General features: G+C 38.2%; 1 pseudogene; it reads right to left on the bottom strand.

Moving 5' to 3' along the window:
• Positions 1–5743, bottom strand: part of LOC138176689 (E3 SUMO-protein ligase KIAA1586-like) — a 7415-nt pseudogene extending 1672 nt beyond the window's left edge.
• Between the last annotated feature and the right edge of the window lie 1344 nt (positions 5744–7087).

Here is a 7087-nt window from a genome sequence, read left to right on the forward strand (position 1 = left end):
AGAAAGAAAGAAAGAAAGAAAGAAAGAAAGAAAGAAAGAAAGAAAGAGAGAGAAAGAAAGAAAGAAAAAGAAAGAAAGAAGGAAGGAAGGAAGGATTAATTTCTTGCTTCACTCCGAAAATCAAGGATTTAATTTGGTTCTGTTATGCCTCTCTTAACAGCAAGTGAGTTGTCTCATATGCTAAACAAAACCCACCAAAAAGGGGTTTATAATTAATCAAAATTATTTGGATACATGACTGACTAAAACTATTACCTCATTTGGTCACAAGAGGGCAAGCTTGCCTCAAAACTCTTAATAAACTGCAATAGCCTTGTTCAACACCAGATGTAAACACTCTTATTTTCTTGCAATAAGCATTTCTTAGGCACCTTCTAAATTCTAGGCACTGCTCTACATACAGAGATAAAAAGACAACAACAAAATCCCCCTCCCATCATTAACTTTGATCCTCTTGGTGGAAAAAGCTGTGGTTGATACAAGCAATTTAAAGCAATAAATAACATTACTTTTGCAGGAACTGATTGAATTGCACACCAGCTTTACTTACCAACAACAACTTGCAAAATTCCTGAAAATTTAACAATCAGCTGTTGGAAACATGAAGGAACTGGTTCCAGATGACTTTAGCAATCTTAGTCAGACTTTGACATTTATTTCATAAATTTCCTTCAATGTGGAGATCAGATGTTTTCTTTTATTCATTTCTCCCAAATTTTGCTTTTGTGAATGGGCAAAATTAATACTTTACCCAGGGACCAGGTATTCTGCAGAGTTAAACCTGTAAAATGCTATCTTTCCTTCTATTTATTCTTTTTTTTTAATAGTATTTTATTTTTTTCCAATTTCATGTAAAGAAAGTTTTCAATGTTCACTTTTATAAGATTTTGAGTTCCAAACTTTTTTTCTCTCTCCCTCCCTATCATCCCCCCTCCCCAAGATGGCAAATAATCTGATACAGGTTATAAGTGTACAATCATATTAAACATATTTCCACATTAGTAGAAAGAACAATCAGAACAAAAGGCAAACCAAGAGAAAGAAACAACATCAACAACAACAAAGTTGAAAATAGTATCCTTTGATCTGCATTCAGACTCCATAGTTCTTTCTCTGGATATGGATAATATTTTCCATCATGAATCTTTCGGAATTGTCTTAGAGCATTATATTCCCTCTATTTATTTTTTTTTTAATTTTTTGGTCTTTATTAATTTGTTAGTTTACTTTTAGTTTACAAGATTCAATTCCTTGAATTTCAAATTTTCTCCCCCTCCTTCCCCGCCTCCCCCCGCCATGGCGGCATACAATAAAGTATAGGATCTTCACATACTTTCACATTAGACATTAGTCAGGTTATAAAGAAGGATTGTATTGGATGGAATGAACAATGGGAAAGAGGAAACAAAACCAAAGAAGAAAAAGACAGAGAGCAGGTAGTTTGCTTCAATCTGCATTCAAACTCTGTTCTTTCTAGTTCTTTCTCTGAATGTAGACATCTCTCTCCATCATGACTCTTTTGGAGTTGACTTATAACCCTACATTGCTGAGAAGAGTCCAATCTATCAAAGTTGGTTGTCACAATACGTTGTGTCTGTAATTGTGTACAAATTTCTCCTGGTTCTGCTCTTCTCACTCAGCATCAGTTCTCTCTCATCTTATTCAGCATCATCATTTACCTCTCCAGGTAAATATGAAATCCATCTGCTCTTGTTTCTTAATGCATAATAATATGCCATTACATTCATATACCCCAACTTGTTTAGCCATTTCCCAATTGATGGGCATCCCCTTAATTTTCAATTCTTTGCCACCACAAAAAGAGCTGCTATAAATATTTTTGTACATATGGAAGGTCTTCCTCCCATTTCTATGATCTCTTTGGGATACAACCCTAGAAGTGGTAATGGTGGGTCAAAGGATATGAAATTATTTATAGCCCTTTGGGCATAGTTCCAGATTGCTCTCCAGAATGGTTGAATCAGTTCACAACTCCACCAACAATGCATTAATGTTCCAATTTTTCCACATCCTTTCCAGCATTTATCATTTTCCTGTTTTGTCATCTTAGCCAATCTGACTGGTGAGATGTGGTATCTCAGAGTTGTTTTGATTTGCATTTCTCCAATCAATAGTGATTTAGAGCATTTTTTCATATGCTTATAGATATATTTAATTTCTTCATCTGAAAACTGCCTGTTCATATCCTTTGACCATTTATCAATTGTGGAATGACTTGTATTCTTATAGATTTGACTCAATTCTCTGTATATTTTAGAGTTGAGGCCTTTATCAGAGACATTGGTTGTAAAAATTCTTTCCCAATTTTTCACTTCCCTCTTAATCTTGGTCACACTGGCTTTGTTTGTACAGAAACTTTTCAATTTCATGTAGTGAAAATTATACATTTTGCATTTTATAATACTCTCTAATTCTTGTTTGGTCATAAAGTCTTCCCCTCTCCATAAATCTGACAGGTAAACTATTCCTTGCTTTCCCAGATTGCTTACAGTGTCATCCTTTATACCTAGATCATGCACCCATTTAGACTTGATTTTGGTATATGGTGTTAGATAATGGTCTATGTCCAGTTTCTGCCATAGTATATTCCAGTTTTCCCAGCAGTTTTTGTCAAATACTGAGTTCTTATCCCAAAAACTGGGGTCTTTGGGTTTATCAAAAAGTAGATTACTACAGTCATTGACTGCTGAATCTCATGTGCCCAATCTATTCCATTGATCCACTGCTCTGTTCCTCAACCAGTACGAAGTAGTTTTGATGACTGCTGCTTTATAATACAGATTAAAATTTGGTATGGCTAGACCACCTTCCCTAGCATTTCTTTTCATTAATTCCCTTGATATTATATACCTTTTGTTCCTCCAAATGAATTTTGTCACTATTTTTTCTAGCTCTATAAAGTAATTTTTTGGTAAATTGATTGGTATGGCACTAAATATGTAATTTAATTTAGGTAAAATTGTCATTTTTATAATATTAGCTTGACCCAGCCACGAGCAATTGATGTTTTTCGAATTAGTTAGATCTGACTTTATTCATGTGAAAAGTGTTTTGTAGTTGTGGTCATATCCTTCTATTTATTCTTAACCTGCATCATATCTCATGGGATATGAATAAGGGTTCAAGAAGTAATTTTGATGAAACCGATTTAGTCTGAATTCCTGTTTATTTTTTACTTGGCTCCATTATACCTCCCTTACCAGTGAGTGAGTTGTCACATATAATAAAGTCCAATAAACATAGGCTTTGGAATAGGTTGGAATGTACTACTAAGATTCAGATATAAGACGGACAAAAGATTTAGATGCTGCACTATCCTTTTTCAACATACAATGTACCTGAAAGAATGTTCTATTTTCATCCGTATTAATGAATTGCTCAACAAGTATTTATTAAGTACCTACTATGTGTGAGACCCTAGACCATGTAGTAGGGATACAAGTACCATAATAAAAATGCCTCTTCCTTCCAGGAACTTAAATCTTATTGGTAGATTTAACATGTACATATCTAATTATACACAGAATATTAGCAAGATGCAAGCTAATTGGGGGAAGGTGCAAGCTCCCTTGAACTTGTGGAGGGACTGCTCTCAGGAAAGACCTCAGGTAGGAAGAGCTGTCATGTTAGCTTCAGTGGAAACTGAAATCCTAAGAAGCAAAGGTGAATATGGATTTCATTCCAGGCTTGAATGACAGGTTTGCAAAGGCTTATAGATGGAAAATGAAATGTCATGTGTGAAGAACATCCTGGAATATGCCTGGACTATAGAGTACCCAAAGCAGAATAATATATGATAAGACTAGAAGGCTAAAATTTTAGCCAGGTTACGAATGGTATTAAGTGACAGAATTATTTGGATTAGATTCTAGATATACAAGGGCGACACTGGAGTTTACTGAAGGTGAGAATAATTTCATTAGAACTGTGATATAGGAAAATCCCTTTGACAGTTCATTGGAGCATGGAATGGAGTGAAAATTACTTGAAGCATGGAAACTGATTAGAAGGTTATAGTAATAGACCAGGCAAGAAGTGGTGATGTTATGTGAGTAGAAAGAAAAGGATGCCTGCTGGAGTTGCCGTGTAGGTAGGAATTACCCACTTGGCTACTGATTGGATATGGTTGCTGAGGGAGAGTGAGGATAATGGATATATACATAGATGGTATACAAATACATAGATAAATATCTTCTGGCCTAAATCTTTCAGGATACTGCATTATACCTTTAGCTCACAAAGACTGCAATTTTCCTCAATGACAATGAAATGGCCAAAGCTAGCTAGCTAGTTCCATACATCCATACATCTAGTGGTGTGCTTCAGGTGGCTTGAATTGGTTCTTAAGAAACAATTGTTAAATTTTCAGAATGAGGAGCATTTACATTTCAGAATTTGGCAAATGCTAGAACTCAGAGCTTGATTTATTGCTTTATTGATTATCTAGACTTCTTAAAGTGACAGAGGAGATGATGATAGTAAAAATTAAACTATACATAAAATTTTTTAGGGAGCTGATTGTTAAAGTTACTTGTCACACCCTCGCAATAGACAGACATGCAAACAGTCAGGTAGATAGATATGGCATTTATTGAGTGCTTACTCTGTGCCAGGTACTGTGCTAAAAACTGAATTTAAAAATAAAACAAGAAAAAAACAGTCTTTCCCCTAAGAGAGCTTTCATTCTAGAGAGGGAAGAGAACACAACTTGGAGAACTTGAACAATTGGGAAGATTGAATGGTTTTAAGCTGGTGACTAGGAAGTGGGAATCTTGACTTCAGGAAAGATATGGCATAAGCTCAATTGTCAGAGGATGTATTTGAGGTTACAGCTGTAATGTTAAGGGAATTTGAAGAACTTCCCTGTCCTTTAATAGGTACCTAGAGTCTTGCTCCAGAGGTAATCAGGCTCTGGACTATGGGGAGTTTCCAATTAAGTATTGAAGCACGAGGATTTTCAAGCTCCTCGGCACTCAGCCAATCAGATGCTGAGTCTTTGTTATATATTCTGGGAGATTGGTGTTTTGCTTTGAGGGTTTGCTCACAAGAAGGATCTTTTGATTTCCTGGTCAAGACTATGAGTAGCCATATGCTCAGTGCCCCCCATCTGCGCTCTCCCAATCCAGTGATGTAAGTAAAGTGAATAACAATATTGCTTTACTCAGATAGTTGGAGCCCTGTCTGTTGGTCTTTGTGCTAATTTCTCTGCTTGTATTTTCTCTGTATTTTCACCAAGTTCAAGGTGCCGACCTTTCCACGGATCTAGTGAATGTAATTAAAAGTAGGATTGTTAACCTCTTTTTGATCAGTCTTTTCTTTAAAAGTAGATGAAAGAAGCTGTGTCAGCTGGCCATCCTGGATGTGCTAGGGTGGTACAATACAATACTAATACAATAACTCAGGGTGCTTGGGGAAGGGTGGTACTGTCCCAGATAGTGATAGGGAAGTTCAGAAGATGAATGAGTTTCAGGGGAAAGATAATGAATTCTCTTGTGAAAATGTTGGTATTAGGGGGGCGGAGCCAAGATGGCGGAGTAGAAGCACGACCTTCCCACAGCTCCAGCTTCCACCCTGCCCAATCCATGTAAAAAGGGGACCCTAAACAAACTTTGGAGCTGCAGAACCCACAAAATGACACAGAGAAGCTAACCTCCCTCTGAGGACAGCCTGGCAGGCCAGAAGAAATCCAGCACAGCGCTCTGGGAGCTGAGCGCAGCCCCATGCGGGGGCTTTAGCCCCAGGGTGGGCCTGACCAGCCGCCGGCCAGAGGGATTCCAGATCAGCAGCAGCTGTGGCCGTTTCCAGATTTATCAACACATAGACACAAAGGACAAAGTGAGAGGTCAGTACAATCTGGACTTTGGGACCAGTAAGTGGGAGTGTGTGGCTTTTACCCCCAAGGCGAAAAGCCCTTGAGGCACCGGCACAGCCAGCCAGCGCCATGTGGCAGCTTCAGCTCTTGGCCTGCAGAGTGTAGGGGGACCAAGCACCAGTCTGAGGGGTAATCGCTCTTGCTTTAACCTGCTTGGATCTGGATTGCAGTCTAGGGTGGAGGTTCTGGGGTGTATGTCCAGCTTGCCAGAGCATGTGGAGACCTCAGAGAGGGCACCCATCTAATACCTCCGGCAGCTGAGAAAACCCCAGCGTTTGGGACGAAAGCTCCCCTGTCTGGTGGCAGAGTCCTACTGTGGCAAAAAGCCCATAAGTCAAGTAATTGAGTGGCAAAATGAGCAGGCAAAGGAAACAAAGCAGACAGAAGATTCCAACAATACACTCCTATTTTGGGGACAAAAATGAGCAAAGCATGGAACAGGAGGAAAACAGTGAAGTCAGAACTCCTGCACCAAAAGCTTCAAAAGAAAATACAAGCTGGTTACAGGCCATAGAGGACCTTAAGAAAGATTTTGAAAACCAAACAAGAGAAGTAGAGGAAAAATTGGGAAGAGAAATGAGAACAATGCAAGAAGATTATGAAATGAGAGTCAACAGCCTGACTGAGGAAAATAATACCTTAAAAAACAGACTGACTCAAATGGCAAAGGAGGCCCAAAAAGGCAATGAGGAGAAGAATGCCTTAAAAAGCCAAATTTGCCTGATGGAAAAAGAATCTCAAAAACTCAATGAGGAGAATCATTGCTTCAGAATTAGATTGGAGCAAATGGAAGCTAATGACTTTATGAGAAATCAAGATGCTGTTAAACAGATCCAAACAAATGACAGAATAGAAGGCAATGTGAAATATCTCATGGGAAAAACCACTGACCTGGAAAATAGATCCAGGAGAGATGATTTAAAAATTATTGGACTGCCTGAAAGGCATGACCAAAATAAGAACCTAGAAAGCATCCTCCAGGAAGTTCTCAAAGAAAACTGCCCTGATGTTTTAGTACCAGAGGGCAAAATAGAGGTCGAAAGAATCCACCGATCACCTCCTGAAAAAGATCCCAAAAAGAAAACTCCTAGGAATATTATAGCCAGGTTCCAGAATTTCCAGATTAAGGAGAGAATATTATAAGCAGCCAGGAAGAAAGAATTTGAATATTGTGGAAACACAATCAGGATAACC

This window comes from Petaurus breviceps, unplaced genomic scaffold (assembly GCF_028583685.1).
Source record: "Petaurus breviceps papuanus isolate PSGF00001 unplaced genomic scaffold, PetGlider_PUasm1.0 90133, whole genome shotgun sequence".
Classification (NCBI taxonomy): Eukaryota; Metazoa; Chordata; class Mammalia; order Diprotodontia; family Petauridae; genus Petaurus; species Petaurus breviceps.